Raw genomic sequence first — 17,821 nt, 5'->3', positions numbered from 1 at the left:
ATAAGACAAAGAAAAAAGGATTGAAGCAAGAAAGAAAAGAAAGGTATAAAAGAAAGAAAAGAAAGGTATAAAAGAAGGGAAAAAGGTAAGGGAAATAAGGAAAAGGGAAGATAAAAAGTTTGACTCTGCCCCTTGATGTGAGGTGGCACTGCACAAGCCAGGAGGGAGAGGAGCAGGACTGAAAGGAGGAGCCGGGTCAGGCTGCAGCGAGTAAGAAAAGAAAAGCAGCAAACAACGATATAAAGAAAGAAAAGAAGTTGGAGAAAGTGAAAAGGAAAGAAGATGTAAAGAAAGAAGGAAGAGCTTGAAGTAAACAAAGTAAAAGGCAATAGCAGAAGTAGAACGACATACTGTACCACCCTCTAGGGTAGGTCTAATATTTGATAAGATTGTTGGGGGGGGGGGCAGGGGTCTGACTTTAGGTACTGCAAAGAGTCATCTGTTCAAAATGGGTACTATGTCCCCTTTGTTATATCAATACAGCACTGTGCTCTTCGTAGTGGTTGTACCTGGAATAACAGCTCAGTTCCATTCAAGTAAAATTTCAAGCAATAATATTAGACACAAAAGTGACGGCACACTGCTGGTAAATAATGAAAGTGGAGCTGCCCCTTTACTCAGACCACCATCGGAATGGTTGGGCCAAACCCCCCACCAATCTGATATCGACCTCTTTAAATATTTACGTTAGTTGTGGCCACTGATCCATTTTTTGGCTATGCCTTTTTTATTTGCTCCTTTGTAAGCTTTTCTTATCTAAAGAACAGAAGACTTGTGAGAGAAACCCTGCGCTGGCGGAGGCAAATATCCAGGCCTTCCTTTAATGCCATATAACGGTGCATTAGGAAAAGATATGTGGCTAAGTGACATCACTAAATCCAGCGGTTCTATTATTGCCAGTCATTTTTACCAGGGAGCCGCCACTTGCTCTTCCATGACTTTGCCTTTTAATACCTAAATCTCTTTACCAATATAAAACCGTTCTTTGCAAATCAGCAATAAAAGCTTTACAATTTACTTACAAACTATATTCAGCGGGAAACATTTGTGCACTGCTGGTAATTTATGTCTTATTTTTATGTCTCCATTATACAAAACTTGGCTTTTATTCAATGCCCCATATAATTGTAAATGAGTCTTGGGGACATTGTGCTGAACTGCGCTCTGCAGATGTCATTCGTATGCACAACGCAAAAACAAATTTAAAATGAGATGGCGAACAGCCCACTCCAGGGAAATCTAAATAAGTACTTGTAAATTACAAATTGTACTGATTCCCTATTCCATATAGGAGGTACAGACAGAGTATTGCAGCGGAAATGACACCGCTACTTTATATCACACGCTGAAATGCAGAGCCTGGATACAAAACTTTGCCAGCACAGTACTAGTGGTTTATGGCCCATTTATGGCTTCAAGACAAAGATGGTATGTTCCAATATAAAATAGACTAATCAAAAAGGGGTGCAGAGAGTGCCTAAAGGATCATAACATGGTGTATGACACAGATTTGGTATTGAGCTTAAAGTTACAACCCTGCAGTACACAATGATGTATATACTGACACTGTGAAAAGTTTTTGCAACTCATTCATAGTGTCATAGTTTATACGCTTGATAAAAGACGCTTGTCCATCAAGTTCAACCAAGGAAGGGAAGGGATTTGATGAGGAAGAGATTTAGAGGTTTAAAAAAAACCTCTTTTACATGTATTTTGTTAATTTTAAACACATTATACTATTAGCTTCTAAAATAAAGAAATAATTAAGAATTAAGAAAAAAAAAAATAATGCTCATAGGGAACACAGATATTTCATGTTGGATCACAGGGAAATAGTTAATGTACCGTAATAATGGATTATTAAATGAAAACTTTTCTTTCCTCAAGAACATATTCACATTTAGAGCCATAGTTTACCACTTCAATGCGTCCTATTCACACATGGTATTTCAGGAAGGAAAAGAAGAAACACATGAATCTAGGACATGACATGGTTTATGAAATTCATAAGCAGTAGTGGATTATAACACAGGTGGTTTGGGCGGTAGTCCGGGGTCTAAGCCTTCTAGGGGGCCCAAGGCCACCCAAACCGCCCACCAATTTTATACTCCGGACCTTCACACCCATGAAATCCTCAAAAATCTGTTCATGCTCTCAATACACATGTACATAAGAGCCATTTCAGGATCTTTCAAGGTCCTCCAGAGGTCCTGAAACTACAGGTTGAAAGCAGCAGAAAGAAGCTTCATTCTGGTTCCATATGAAGTGAATCCCAGACTTGTAGGAGCTATAATATTCAAACAGCCCAGAGCCCTTGGAAGTCTTAATTCCCCTACTCATAGGAGCACACTGTCTGGAACTGTGTGTCTGATTCATCTTGATTTTGAGATATTATGGTGTATAGTGATTTTGCAAATAAAAAAAAAGTCACACCAAGGTCGTAATTTTTTGCGCCAACAACTCTAATTCCAACCCCTGGTGGGTACAGAATTGTTTTTACATCCAGATTTTTTAGTTTTGAAAAAAAATCACACATCAAAAACAAGAATTCCACATGATAACTGCAGAACATACAACCACAATAAACTTTCAAGAGAGGGTGTATTAGGTACAAAAAAGTGAATATTTACCAGTACACCTAAAATTGTCACAGAAAAGCAACAAGTAAACTATGTATAAAAAATTATACATGTGCTCTATAGAAATGCTAAGAAGCTATGGATACAAGATGGGATATTTTTAGCCAAAACAATTTAGAATATTGCTTCATTTTCCTTGAAGTGCATTCAAAACATTTTACTACTGTCTTCAGAAGTAGATAATTGTGAATAGTTGTATTTTTTTAATCTACCTACAAAATGCTCTATAGTAGACTGGTCCTAATGTACTTTTTGGCTGGTCACCTGCAGAAGATTTCCCAACGACTACCGTCATTTATAAAAAAAAAATCAAGAAGTTACTAAGCTGAAGTTAGGCAGAGTGAGTGAAGAGGTCGTGGTTGAGGCCAGTGATTGGCTGTAGTGGTGACCTGACTGATATGTCATTTCATATGGAAATTGTAAGCTCCACTGGCAAATATAAAAAGTTCACAAAAAGGCCCCCAATTATTGGTTGATCTGCTCATGTGTCCTCTGTAAGTAGCTATTTCATTAGATGCACCAGAAATAGATATATAAAGCACTTCTCAGTTTCTCTAGCCACAAAGAAGATGAATGAAACATACCTATAGACGCTGTCTCTCTGCCCTAGAAGTCACTAGCGGGGCGCTGCCATGAGCTGGTGTGATAACGTTATGCTTTGAAAGCAATTATAACTTCTTGTCCGGTTCGGCACCTTCCTGTAGCAGGAAAGTCAAATAGAACAGGAAATCTCACAACTTCCAGATGTTTTCACGGGTCTAAGGTTTAAGATGAATGTTTCTTATTTAAAGCAACTATATCCCATCATGTCACTTAAATGGGATCCTCATCCGTCTAGTTGTACCGGGCAAGGCAGACTATTATAGCTGCACAGATTTGTATCATCTGGCTAACGGGAAACGGGAAAATACAGTGGGCTAATAGTCGCGGTCCTCCATTACTTGCCTAGTCTGCTCATGTACATACATAGCTATATAGCGTGTCTCTATATAGCTATAGACCCAAAGCATAGGTACATGTATGTCAAATTTTAGAACTCTAGATGTGCAAAATTTTTAGTTCAACTAGTGTCACAATTATCATCATGCACAGTTTCCTGGCAAACATAACGACTGAAATCTATGTTACTATTTGGCGTACAGACGCGGTCCCCTACTTAAGCACATCCGACTTACAGCTCCCTGTGATTCTTGGAGAAGTTCTCTGGATGCTTTCCTTTAGTCCTGGACTGCAATGATCAGCTGTAAGGTGTCTGTAATGAAGTTTTATTGATAATCCTTGGTCCCATTACAGCAAAAAATATACATTCTATATATAAATTCTACTTAACGTAATAAAACACCTAAAGAACCTATTTTGTACGGAATGCAGAGACTGCCAGTATTTATCAAAAAAAAACATGGAATGTTGAACTCCCTTTTTTAAACATATTAAAGGGAACCTGTCATCAGGGGTCTGCCCAAGAAGACAAGTTAGGCCCTATTCACGGGATAGGGCCTAACTTCCTGATCAGTGGGGGTCTCAGCACTGAGACCTTGCAGATAGTGAAAACGTGAGGCCCTGGATAGGGCCTAACTTGTCTTCGTGGGAAAACCCCTTTTAAGCTGAATACAGGTTCCAATAGCCTATGGCATGTTCATTTTCAAAAATGCCTTTATCGGCAATATGAATGATTCCAATGCCTTTTAATTGATTATTTTACAATACCTGGCCCCCTGCCAGTGTGCGGTGACTGCGGGGGAGGTGGGCAGTTAAAATGACATAAGTTGTCTTCTCCTCACTCAGGGAGCAGGGGGGAGGCTGAGGGAGGAAGAAGCAGGGCCACGAGTGAGTAGGAGGGAGGAAAGCATTGAGGAGAAGAAGACTTGTACCCTTTGAACTCCCCTACCCTGGTCTCACCACAGGGAGCCAGGTAATGTGAAGTAATCAATATAAAAGCACTGCAATTACCGTATTCATATTTCTGACAGAGGCATTTCTAAATGAACATGACAGAGGCTACTAGAACCAGTCTTCAGGTAAAAATGACCTACCTGATGACAGGTTCCCTTTAAACAGCCACTTTTTTTCTGCTACGAGTAACAGAAAGTACGTTGAGGTCTGTCAGGAACAAAAAATGTACGTTTTTAGTTTCAGGTACGCTCTACTAAAATTCAGAATATCAGTGGAAAGACCCGATGCAGGTGTGAACTGGGCCTAACAAATTTCTATTTTGGGTTACACCGCTCGATTGTAAATGATTGCTATCATTTGTTATTATCTTTTCTAAAAGAGTCACAAAAAATCTGCTCCATTACTACATATGCTGATAAGACCCATACAGTCACTGTGTGTGAGCACATAATACAATGTGACACAGCTGTGTAGAAGTGTTATTTGTCGCCACGTCCTTGTATTCAGGTAGTGAATGCAGTGCAGCAGTATTTCTCCTATAATGGATTTTTAAAGAACATCTGTGTCACCATTTCTACTTCATAGACCAGCTGCATAGGTTGTCAGTGTCAACTAACGCACTGTAGTGTGATTACAGTAGTAGCTTTCACATTCTTAACGATAAGAAATCATGTCTTCTTATTCAGTGTGACAACCAATTATCCTTTATTCTACAGTAAAAGCCCTATTATAAAAGTAATGTATATAGTGTCAGCAAGAGGATGGGTCTTAAAGGAAATTTACCATCAAAATCAAGTACATCTCAATTCTCTTGCCACGGACCCATAGCACACCCATAGTCTACCCCTGGTAGGTATATCCCTGCTAGATTATTCCAAATCTACCATCAAAATCCATAATGATAAAACAGGGACACTTACGCACAGATCCAGGCACCACAACTGTGGTAATCTAATATATAAAGCTGAGTGTATGTATGTGTGTCCGCTAAATTAATCTAAACCATCGCGTTTAAAATCACCAAATTTTGCACCGAAATTTTGAGCCGAAACATTCCCCCCACACTTTCAAAAGTACACTTATTAACCACCATATACAGGATTGTCATATACATCATTGTCTGCTGCTGCTGTGGCAGTTAGAAGCTGAGCCGTGATTGGTTGCTATTTTGCCACAGGTCATTAATATGAGCTCTGAGCTTTGATTGCTTTATCTAGTCAATGGGGGCTTCTGCCTCTTGATGTATCGGCTGCTGGCAGCACAGCGTTTATCCTACGCCAGGCAGGACCTGGCGTAGAAAAAACTGCAGACGGCGACTTTTCACGTATGCAAAGTCGCCGGCAGCAGCAAGTGCCCGCGTCGGCCCACTCCCGGCCGGCCGCGCCCCCCCTCCGTCATCTGAACCTCCCACTTGCGTCTCCAGGACTTCTCCTAAGCTGGACCAAATCTCTGGAATTACCTAAAATTAACATCTAGGCAGGCCTATCACACTCGCTAAATGCATGCAACTTCAACTCTCTCATTACTAACCCATCCTGTGTCTTCCCCCCATCTGGACTCTGTATATAAGATGGCGGCTGGTGGCTGGTTCAAGCACCAGAATTTAAAATGATTAAATTATTTTATACTATTCCCTTATAAAGAATGGCTGGACCATTTTACAAGCTCTTATACATTGTGTCACCCCCTTCACCCTCAGACTGTAAGCTCTTGTGAACAGGCCCCTCACTCCTATTGTTCCATATGTCCATGTTTTCACTCTGTCTCTAGGAGCAGAGCTGAAAAGCTCCAGTTCTGTTTGTTGTACTTGTAACACGTCCAGTATATCAGCATTTAACACTAACACAACATCACCGATACTATTTGCCTGAACAGCAGAGGCATTGAAGCAAAGGGATCAATGACCCCGCGTCTGAGCAATATTCCCAGTGGTGATCTCATGCTGTTTTCCATCAGGATCAAGGATAGAGCACACAACCTCTGCAGACAGCTACCATGTTTTCTATAAATTAACTTTTTTTGTTACAATTTTTTTTTCTTGTACAAGTAGATAAGAAAATGCCATGAGAAGATGTAGCTTGAAGAAGCAACCTTGGTCATTTTGCATGGAAGAGTATTGTATAAATATATTATAATAGCCCATATTAAAGTTAGATACTGGCTGCTTCCCTAAGCATTCCCACAATATTTTTGTCCTTCACATCCATTATCATGCAGTATTCTACATGTGTGGGGCAGCTTCCCAGGCTATAATGGTCAGTAGTTTGCAAAAGGATTGAGATCTCAAGACGGCATAATCCAGCTAATGAATACTTGGATGATCATCATGCAGGCCTCATCCAAGCCATTATGCATAATAAAAAATATCCTTGAGCTGTTCTTCTATTTCTAGTTATGAAGTTTGTATTTATAGTTATGGTAAAACCATATGACCCATCAAGATGTTAGCCCTGCCTAGACTTCTGTATCATGCTGCTCTGCTGCCACCACACATTTGTCCAAGCAGATTTTGTCCACACCTAGCTCCTAAATATTTTCATTAATATTACGTGTCAGACTTCTGTTGCACCAGTTACTCCTGAAGCTGGGATTTCTTTTTATGTCTACTTTTTATTTTGCACATGTATCATAGTTTTTCGGCTGCCCCTTTTTAAATTTCCTGAAATTGGCCTACTTAATCATTGCAATGTATCTTAAGTTTTTTTCCTTTGTAATACATGTGATGAGTTGCCTGTTTAGTCTCACTTTTGGGACTTTTTGTGGTGTGAGACTTTTTAGTCTTAAATAGTAGTTTACCAAAAGTAAGTCTGGATCTAGCATGATCTGTTTTGCAACTTAGGTGCAAAAATGGGACAATTCCAAGCCCAAAAGTCTCGCAAGTTGCACAAACATCTGGGCTACAAAGATAAATGCGGGCACTGCATTAAATCCTTGAGGCTGCTAATTTTGGTACACTGCTTGATTCTGCACCTAAAAAGTTGCAAACTATAAAAAGTTGCACAAAAAAAAAGGAAACACTAGGAATTATTACAGTGCCCCATTATGTTTCAAAAACCATCCAACATTTGTTGTGCGGGCCCCTGTACTAAACATTTACATATCCACCTGTAATTGTAATCTTTGTTACACACACTATAGAACATAACAGGGCAGTGGTTGTAATAGGGGTTGTCCAGAGATTCAATTCATTCCCTATCCACAGAATAGGGAATAACATGCTTATTGTTGTTGGTCCTACCACCAACCAAGGGTCCATAATGAATGTAGTGAGATGTTGGGCTTGCCCTTGCCACAATATTCTCTGTCTATGGGTATGCTAGAGAGAGTTGAATGGAGTGGCTGGACCCATGCTACTCCCGAGTCATTCTCATTGGGGCACATTTAGTTACCTGCTCCGTGCGCGATTCCCGAGGTGCGTTGTCCGACGAGGATGAAGTCTGCCGTGATCCACGTAGATCCTGCGCCCGAGATTCTGCATGTATTGCCCCCCGCTTAGGTCTGCCGGAGTTCACCTTCTTCTTCCTGGTGCATGTAAGTGCTTGGCTTGCAACACAATTTTGAATGTTAAATACCACTTTTAGTCCGAATCCGTCGGATGGTCCGACGTCCCCCACCCTCGGTTTCTGTCGCATGAAAACCGGCGCCAATGCGCCAAAATCTGATCGCGTGCGGCACAATCCCCTTAATGTGGCGCACATCAGAAATCGTCGGATATTCTGACGATAGTGCGGACCCTAAGTAAATGAGCCCCATTATGTCTGAGGTCCTGTAGAAAACAAGGCTGTCTCCACATGAATTGGTCATTACTGCAATTTTAGGGCCCATTACTATGTCTCAGCTTGGGCCAAACAAGTCATTCACTAATTTTAGTGGGTTTTAATTTTCAGAAGGCATTGGGAAAATGAAAGAAGTGATCTGATTAGTAGCTGGTTCTTTCCGCGCACCAGTTTTTATAAAATTTTACCCAGGACCGCATCTGCAATGGGGTAAGATGAGAATCTCGCCTCAGGTGGTAGATGATAGAGACCGAGGGGCAGTAGCATCTAAGCTTATGCCTCAGACAGCAAAAAGGCTACAATCGGCCCAATGTATTTGGAACCCCTGCCATTATTTATATCTTACCCATTTTTTTATGTCCTCTAATCCACAAATAGGATACATTGAAAGTCAAAGTCGCCAATCACAACACAATAAAGCACTTACTATTGACTATGCTTCTAGATAATAATTACATGCAAACTGGGTATTGAAAAAGATATTTCCACCAGAGCCAGTCCTACATCTAGAGGTAAATGATAATGGGAAGTAACCAGAGATTCATCAACATAATTTTTCTGGTTCAAGTGACACAAAATGAAATGAAACACATCTCCTGTCTTCCTATGAAGCCCTAAACATATTATACAGTATTACACAGTGTACAATTATGGAGACGCTAACTCCCATATATATATTGTGTTATTCTCTGGACTAAGATAGCCTCGGGACACATGTAAGAGATAGCTATTTATGTTACACTTATTTTCTTACTATTTGCCTCAAAGGTTTTTTTTTTCCATAGGTTTGTATATTTTTGGGGGCTGTTCACTCCAGGCCAGAGTCTTTTTATGACCAAGCAAATTCATAAATATTGCGGGAATATGCTGAAGAATGATAAGGAGTCACCTTATAGAAAGCGCTGCTATTTCCTGGAAGCCGTTTCTTTTGAAGTCAGACTACGAGCTCATAAAATAAAGTGACATTTATTGTTCCATATTACTGCCGCTGCAGGCTCTCATTACTATTTATATGTGCTGGTGGCACCGCACGTATATAGTAGATCAAAGGAAGGGCATGGGAGCAGAAGGCTACGGGGCAGCATGTAAGAGGTGCAACTCTTACACCTATCAGCATTTAAAATGACTGTCCACTTACAGCTAAATTATATATCTGTCCACTCTATCTAAACCATCAAAAAGAGTCACACCAAAAGTATCCAGAATTTTGAGTGTTACTTCATTCCATTGTCCAATGTTTCAGTATCTACTGTATTGTATCGATCTGCTATTTATCGTTAGCCATCTGGAAACTAGGAGGCTAGGCTGCATTAGTTGGGCAGACTGTGAACTATGACTACACTATAGCCCCAGTGTCTACAGGGAGTTTGTGGTAGTCTGAGACACACCCCTGACTCATCATTGGTTCAGGCTGTAGTCTTATCCTTTCTACATTCACATGACCGTGTGTCCGCCGTACCGTAGCACGGTGTGCACACATCGGCGGCCGGGAGAGGAAGAGGAGGTTTGCTGCTCACCCCCGCTCCTCTCTACAGAGAAACATGGCACATGGCGCCATACTCCGGGGTCAGATTGTACATGTCCTATCTTTTCCCTGGGTACGGAACAATACGGTGCCACAATTGTGCTGAACCATACCGCTCCGTACGGCACCCATTGCCGGCCTATGGGGGACACATATATGACGTATATACGTCCCCTTCTAAAATACATATTACTAAACTACTACTAAGAACCCCATCAATATTTGAAGGGTCGGGGGCCTACCCGTGCAATGTCAGCTGCTAAGGGATGTTGTTCTGGAGGGAAGAAGGGACTTTTTGCATTACATATTACTATGATGCTTGAGGTCTGTAAAAACTGGCCACCATATGATGAGGGATTCACGGACCGGGCATATTTGTGTGTTTTTAGGCTAAAACACAATGGAAAAGTTAGACTGAGAACACCCAGCACATAACTGATATTGGTTGTCTAATGAAAAGTTATACATTTTTCAATATACCTTCTCTATCACTTCCTCACCGTTTTCTAGATGTCTGATTACTGTCATTCAACAGAAGGCTCCACTGTTTACTTCCTGTGGATAAAATCCGATCCCTGGTCATTTGATGTCACACAGGTGCACACCTCATTATAAACACACAACTCTGATTACTCTCTGTAACATGAGCCAAGCACCTGTGTGACATCACATGACCATGGACATTTTTATTCACAGGAAGTAAACGATTAAGGAAGCTGAGATCTAGAAAACTGTGAGTATTGATAGGGAAAGTATAATTTTTCATTACACAAACAATATCAATTATTTGATGGAAGTAGACAATCCCTTTAAATATGTTGAATTATTAGACTAAACTTTATACCTTCTATTAGAGGGCTTAATTTACAGCAGAAAAATTTAGCTGTGCCAACTAGGTGTTTACATTCTGTCAATCAATTGTGTGCCAACACCAAATCACCCAGACAGTACAATGCTAAATTGAAAGAAATTTTGCTCCAGAATTGGTCATTACAACAATTTCCTAGAAGAGATGTGTCAGGAGTGGTGACAGGGCCTGTTTAACACTTCTGCACATATATTCCATATCCCCATAATTAGCTGATATACAGTAGGAATAGATTATTGAGTCACTTGATACCAACTGCTATTTGTTCATTTTCTTTAATGAATTCGGCATCCAATGGAGCAATACTAACAGTACACAATTATTATAGGAGCAGTATGCCTTCATTAACGTGTGCAGTGGTGATAATCCCCTGGAGCAATTACAGTAAATGAGGAGAAGATATGATCTGCTGACGAGACTTCGTCAAGGAAAATATCTTGGGAGATTACGGAGCAAGGTGGCGTACATACAGCGTATGCTCATAATCTCTGACAAGGAGCTACAAGACAGTCATCACCTACAAAAGACAGAAATAGCAGACATAATACTGAATAATGAGGACTGCTAATGAACTACAGCAAAACGAAAAGTCATTTATGTGACATAATAATGTAAGCAAGTTTATTAGTGATGCAGAAATAATAAGAAGCCATTCACTGACTCTTACCACATAAGCATTTTACACATAACCTGTAACCTTTTTGTTGTAATCCTTCTTATCCCCCATCCCCTTCTTTGGATTTATAATTCTCCATGTTGTTGTACTTTAGGGTGCGTTAAGACGTCCATGCGCTCGCCCGGACTGGATCCCGGTTGAGCACAAGGCCAAGAGAAGGAGGAGTGAGCGCTCCTCACCCCTCCTCCCGCCACAGGCATAGGACATGTCCTATATTTTGTGACTTGGTCACGGTGCGTCAAGACACCGTATGCTCACCGCACCGTGACCAGGAGCCATAGAATACTATCATGGCCGTGATCTACCTGCAATTGGTCCCCAAATACGGGTATGTGAATGAGCCCATATACTTATAATACATTTTCTTATTTGGCTGCAAGTATTCGGCCGTAATTACGTCCAACACATAGACGGAAATGGGCAAACATAATACATGCCCTATCTTTTCTTGTCTTGCATCGCTATGGAGAGGGGAGGGGTCACCCCTTTGCTTCTCCATCACGGCGAAAATAAGCGAGCCCAGCTATGGCCCGGCGAGCATACGTTGGTGCGCCTGTAGTCTTAGTCTTGAAATCCATTTTGTTCCTCGTCCCCTTTTTCTTGTTATGCTTCTTGTTCCTGAGCTGCTTGTCTTGTAGGGATTCCAGTTCATGTACTTCTTCCTCTCATCTGGCAATCTACGGGGAACAATCATCAGGGCTTCTATGCCAGTTTTACACCAAACACACTACACGCTAGTGTGTAAGGATAAGTTTTTTTTCTTTATCTTCTAATAGCCTTGTTTAGGAGAAAATCTTCTTTTAAAGTTATGCAAATGAGCCTCGGGGGCTCCTGTTTACATCACAGAAGACCTTTGTGGCTCTGTTGTCTGCTAATTATGACGTCACCGGCTCTCTGGCTAAGGAGGGCAGTAACGCCAAATATAATTAGTGGACAGTGGAGCCAGTGATGGATTTGCTTTATTAATAATAATAAATCTTTACTTATAAAGTACCCATATATTCCACGGTGCTTTACACATCATGGGGTACACATATAAATACAATAAGACATTTAAGAGTGATAACATAGTCAGAAGAAACAATCGAAGGGCCCTTCTCACAAGAACTTACAATCTATTTATCCTTTAGTTATCTTTAAGCTACTGCAATTTTCGCTAAGGACCTAATTTCCTCCAAGCAGGACCACATATCATATTGAAGGTCCAGTCAGTTTTCTTGGAATGTCCCCATTATGTAATGATCTGGAATTTCTCCACTACAAAAGGCGCCTTCTCTTTTATCTTGCTGCCTGCATGTTACGAGGCACATTAGCACAATATACTCACAAGCTGCTGGAAATAATATATTGTCACAATCAGTGAAATGGTCCATTAATTGTAAACCGGGTAATGTTTTCTGCTGAATGGGGAGGCATTCACTAAATTGCTTTTATATCTTCTGAAAACTGAACTAATGTCTTGATAGAAATAAAATAAGAAAATAGAAGCTAAACCTGGAAACCTCCTAAGGCCTGGAGAAAAAGCGGAGGCTGCCGCTGATAAGGCAAGGTGAGATTCTGCGGGTGCGAGGTGCTAAGCTGCAGCTTACTGACTATTTATGTGAAGATTCTTGCAAATCCCGTAGGTATCAAAATGTGGTAAGGGATTTCTAGAACATAAAATACATTTCTGAGCAGAATGGAGAATTGCAGAATACAGCTGGGAAGATAATGTGCTGCGATGCAAATGTACTGATGAATGAATAAATGCTAAAAATCCACAACAGGCAATAATCAGGGGGACCCTATAACTATCAGTGCAGTGCTAGCATACAGGGCTATGCATTGTCCACAACATAACACTACTCATAGCCAATAAGCAGGGGGACCCTATAACTATCAGTGCAGTGCTAGCATACAGGGCTATGCATTGTCCACAACATAACACTACTCATAGCCAATAAGCAGGGGGACCCTATAACTATCAGTGCAGTGCTAGAATACAGGGCTATGCATTGTCCACAACATAACACTACTCATAGCCAATAAGCAGGGGGACCCTATAACTATCAGTGCAGTGCTAGCATACAGGGCTATGCATTGTCCACAACATAACACTAATCATAGCCAATAAGCAGGGGGACCCTATAACTATCAGTGCAGTGCTAGAATACAGGGCTATGCATTGTCCACAACATAACACTAATCATAGCCAATAAGCAGGGGGACCGTATAGCTATCAGTGCAGTGCTAGAATACAGGGCTATGCATTGTCCACAACATAACACTACTCATAGCCAATAAGCAGGGGGACCCTATAACTATCAGTGCAGTGCTAGCATACAGGGCTATGCCTAGTCCACAACACACAACAGTCCCACGCTTAGTCCGATTCAGTTGGCCCGCCCCCCCACCCGATTTGTGTTGCATGAAAGCCAGCGCCGATGCGCGCCAAAACTTGATCACATGCGCCAGAATTCCTAGTTAAATGTTGCGCAAATCGTAAATCCTTAGTAAATGAGCCCCATGATGTCAGTCACATAAGTGGGGGTGTTCAGAGGCAGAGAGAGCTTAACTTTAGTGTTAAACTCTCCACCTCCCTGACTTCATACATCCAACTTACATCTTACTTCAAAGTTGATTTACTGAATGATGGCACCGACCTGGACCATGAAAGAAACATGCTCCAGAAGCTGTTCAGCTGCTTGGCAACATACTGGTAATAGTTTATTAGGTCAATTTCTGATGGCAGGTTCCCTTTAACATATGGTAACTCAAAGCAAAGTATTCGCTAACCGAATCATAAACCTAAAATACTGTATGGACTGTACTGTTTGTGCAAATAACAAAACATGGTATAAATGATATGTCTAGGGTAGTACAATACATATTCAGGTTCTTCATCACCTTTTATTTGCAGGCGGCCCTCCTGAGTTGTGAGGAGGCTCAGGGCTTTGTGCAGTAACTCGGCTGCTTTATGAACAGTGTTATTTTCATAACATGGATAAAAAATCATTGTTATAGGCGGCTGGCTTTCAATGTAAATCTACTTTGTTCCCGTCGATATGTAACCGTAGAAGAGATATAGCGCGGCAGGCTGTAAGTCAAACAACCATTTATAGCGCGCTCCAGGAGCTATGCTTTCACATCCGCACAACCTTTACTAAACATGACAAATGCAAACTAAAAATCCATTAGAAGCACAAGTAAACAAAAACCAGATTGGCCATCTGTGCACTTCCATAGAAAAGCAGCCATTCCGCTCTTACACCCACTTTTTATCGACTTTCAGGAACGTTTCTCGGTCTTTACTCCGCACGTGATAAATTATCTTTGTAAAAGTCCCCAAGCAACGCTCAGCCGTGATGAGAACCTATGTTTTATATTGTAATGTGAATAGGCATCTGCAGATCTATAAGTTATTGTGTATCATCGATGTAGGCAAAATTATTATCTGCTTCTGACAGTCTATCGTCTAAAACCATACGGCTGTAGGGCAGGTTATAGATGGGGAAAAAGGGATGGGATGCCAGCAAGTCAACATTGCAAATGTTATTGCAGGGAACAAAACTGCAGATGGAATGAAGAATGATGTCAAGAATGGATAATGCAGAGGATCAGGGGAGATAAGGACATGTTTACCACACAGAAATGTTCTACAAGAGACATTCTTTGGCAGTGGACAAAGCCTAATGTGTGGGCACTATGTCTTCCATCCAATCTGTCCTCCACTGTCTCATAATTCTTTACTTAATGAATATATCCATGTAGAATCATATCTGATAAAACACAGCATTATAGGAGATTTTTCAGCAGGGAACAGACACCTCCATTCTCTGTGCACTACATCCTAGTTTCTATAGGTGAGAATGGGAGTTGACCTGCAGTAACCTTGTCTGACCACTACAGGAAGCTGGAGTTGTCTACTTCCTGTTCCATTCTCTGAGAGACAAGTAGACTGACGGGGGCGCCAGAAGATGCACCCCACAGACTTGCTATAGGTGGCCTATCTTTAGAACACAGGGTGCGCCATAGAGCATTAACGTAATTCGTAAGTTTTTTTTCAACTTGTGGAAAAGCGTTTATTATCCATTTTTTTCCAGAAACCTATGCTTAGAACAGATAGACAATTTTTAGCTTTGAAAACCCCTGTAATGAACAGACCTGGGCAGAATATCTGCCTGGATAGAAGTCCCTCATAAACAAATGCGTAACAAAAAGAAAACTTTTACAAATTGGTAAAGTCTCTTCTAGAGGTTGGACTCTTACCAGTCATAGTGATGGCATATCGAATGAATAAATGTGAAATAATTCCAACACCCACCCCCAACACACACACCCAAATTTCACAAACTGGAAAAATTCCTCTGCAGTCTTACCTGCTGGCCTGGCTTCTATGTTGCTCAGTGCACCTGATGTGAGGTTAGCTCATGTCTGCCTCTACATGACTTGAATCCTGCAAAAAAATATGCCCATGAATTAGAAAATTAACATTGCCAGGTTAATATAGTTAAACATTTTGTATGTCTACCAGTATGGCTAGATATCCTACTAAGATAATAAGAACATGCTAATATAGTCCAGACAGTATGATATCTATAAGACTATACCCGAACATCTAACATGATTCTTATTATAATCTACACAAAATATACAAACTGTAGATATTAATTATGACGGTTATATTTACAGTCTGAGTGGACAAATTTGGTCAGATAAATTAAATATTAATATTGTCTAGGGCTCATGTTCTTAGATGCTTAATTTCTAGGTCGTGCTCTCCCCATAATTCTTGATAAATTCAACCAACAAGACACTGGGGTCCCTCAAGATACAGTGGGGGCCATTTATCTTACTCCATCCTTCCGCCTCACTGGAGGCGCCAGGAGGCTCTGATCTCTGGCTGGGTCTGACGTAGAATTTCACTGTTACCTGCGACCGTTCAGGCATTAACAGTCCCAGGCTATAGCGAGTCAAGCTATTGTGATTACTTCAGGTTTTGTAATGAAGAAAAAAAGTAGAGTGCAACCTGCCGCCTATGACCCTATTTGAGACATAATTATTATTACATATTTATAGAGCACCATTAATTCCATGATGCTGTACAATCAGTACATTACATTAAGACAAAAACAGGTGCAAGTACATGATACAAAATTACAGTGATCAGGAGACAAGTAGGAGGAGGGACCTGCCCATGAGGGCTCAGGAGTTGACGAGCGTGCACCCTAGGAGACAGGGACACGCAAGCACTACTGCCGCAGCCAGAGCAGGAACAGGGATAGGTGAGTGAAGCTGCGGGCGCGTTGGAGGACGGAGAGGGGCACGGGTGAGCCGAGACATAGGTTGCGGGAGCACCCGTGGCAATGTCGGTGCTACAATTTAGCTTCTTTTCAGATACTCACTTTTGTCCCTCAATCCGGACACTGCTTTTGAATCCCAACACTTTTCCTGCACTTTTAGTTTCCCAAACCTTTTTTAATGCACTCTTTGGCGCATAATAAGACCAACAAAAAGCAAATCTATCAACTTCTTAATCCCTTAATGAATGTGGAGTGTCTTTTCTGATGTTTATTCGCTTACCTTATGGTGCATCAAATACATCAACGCTGTGCACCACAACATCACAGTGCAACATCACAGCTAAAAATCGGGTGCCAATAAACAAATCCTCCCCCAATGTGTGGGAGAATTGCACATTCTTTTTGAAATTCAAGTAGGTTTTCCCTTTTTCTGGGGAGACCCCAGGCATTCCAGAGAGTTTGATAATTATATACAGCATAAATATCAGCTTCCCTCTGCTTTTGATAACGGCTAATTTCTTCCTACTTTCTGATGTTGTTTTGGGGTTTCTGAATGGTTAGAGTAATGATCTCAAGTCACAATATCTTCTAGCTAAACTGTTCTTCTAGTAATATATTCGCTTTTAACTTTGAAGCCAGAATTGCTTTAGTGGAAGTCAGCAGATCATAGGAATTGTAATTAATCAGCCAATGAAGCAAACAAACAGGTAGGAACCGGCGGGGTAATTGTCTCCATCCAGCGCGTAATCATATGAATGGAGTGGACTGAATTTCATTCGTTATGTGTCAATCTCTAGTAAAATCTCCAGTACTTTCCAGTGTAGATGATTAATTTATGCAACCAAGGATGCCACACTAAATGGCTCTTTACGCGCTTCTAATCAATCGTGGCAGCCTAGTCAAAAGGTCTACCATGAAATCACTAATCTAATTTCCCACCAATGCAGCAATTTGTGAATAATGATCGCTGCGTACCAAGGAAATTACATGTGACATAAGAAAAGACATTGATTACTACAAGTCACGTAACCTCAAGCCCAGCGTGAAAACCTAAAAAGATCTACATCAATGAATGTCTGCAACACGGAAGGGCGGAGAAAGCATGGAGGCAATCAATATCCATCATAATAAGTAGCCTTTTTAAAAACTTTACCGAAATTAC

At 40.9% G+C, this 17,821-nt stretch overlaps 1 protein-coding gene across 13 annotated transcripts in view; it reads right to left on the bottom strand.

Moving 5' to 3' along the window:
* Positions 1–17,821, bottom strand: part of APBB2 (amyloid beta precursor protein binding family B member 2) — a 214,802-nt gene that overhangs the window by 140,803 nt on the left and 56,178 nt on the right. For all 13 annotated transcript variants that reach the window (XR_011849821.1, XR_011849822.1, XR_011849823.1 and 10 more), the window contains one exon: positions 15,736–15,812. The gene's annotated coding sequence lies outside the window, so the exon portion shown is untranslated. The remainder of the gene's footprint in view (positions 1–15,735; positions 15,813–17,821) is intronic.

The sequence above is a fragment of the Engystomops pustulosus genome, chromosome 1 (genome assembly GCF_040894005.1).
Source record: "Engystomops pustulosus chromosome 1, aEngPut4.maternal, whole genome shotgun sequence".
Lineage (NCBI taxonomy): Eukaryota > Metazoa > Chordata > Amphibia > Anura > Leptodactylidae > Engystomops > Engystomops pustulosus.
The sequence above is the reverse complement of the archived record's forward strand: the minus strand, read 5'-3'. Positions and strand labels throughout refer to the sequence as shown.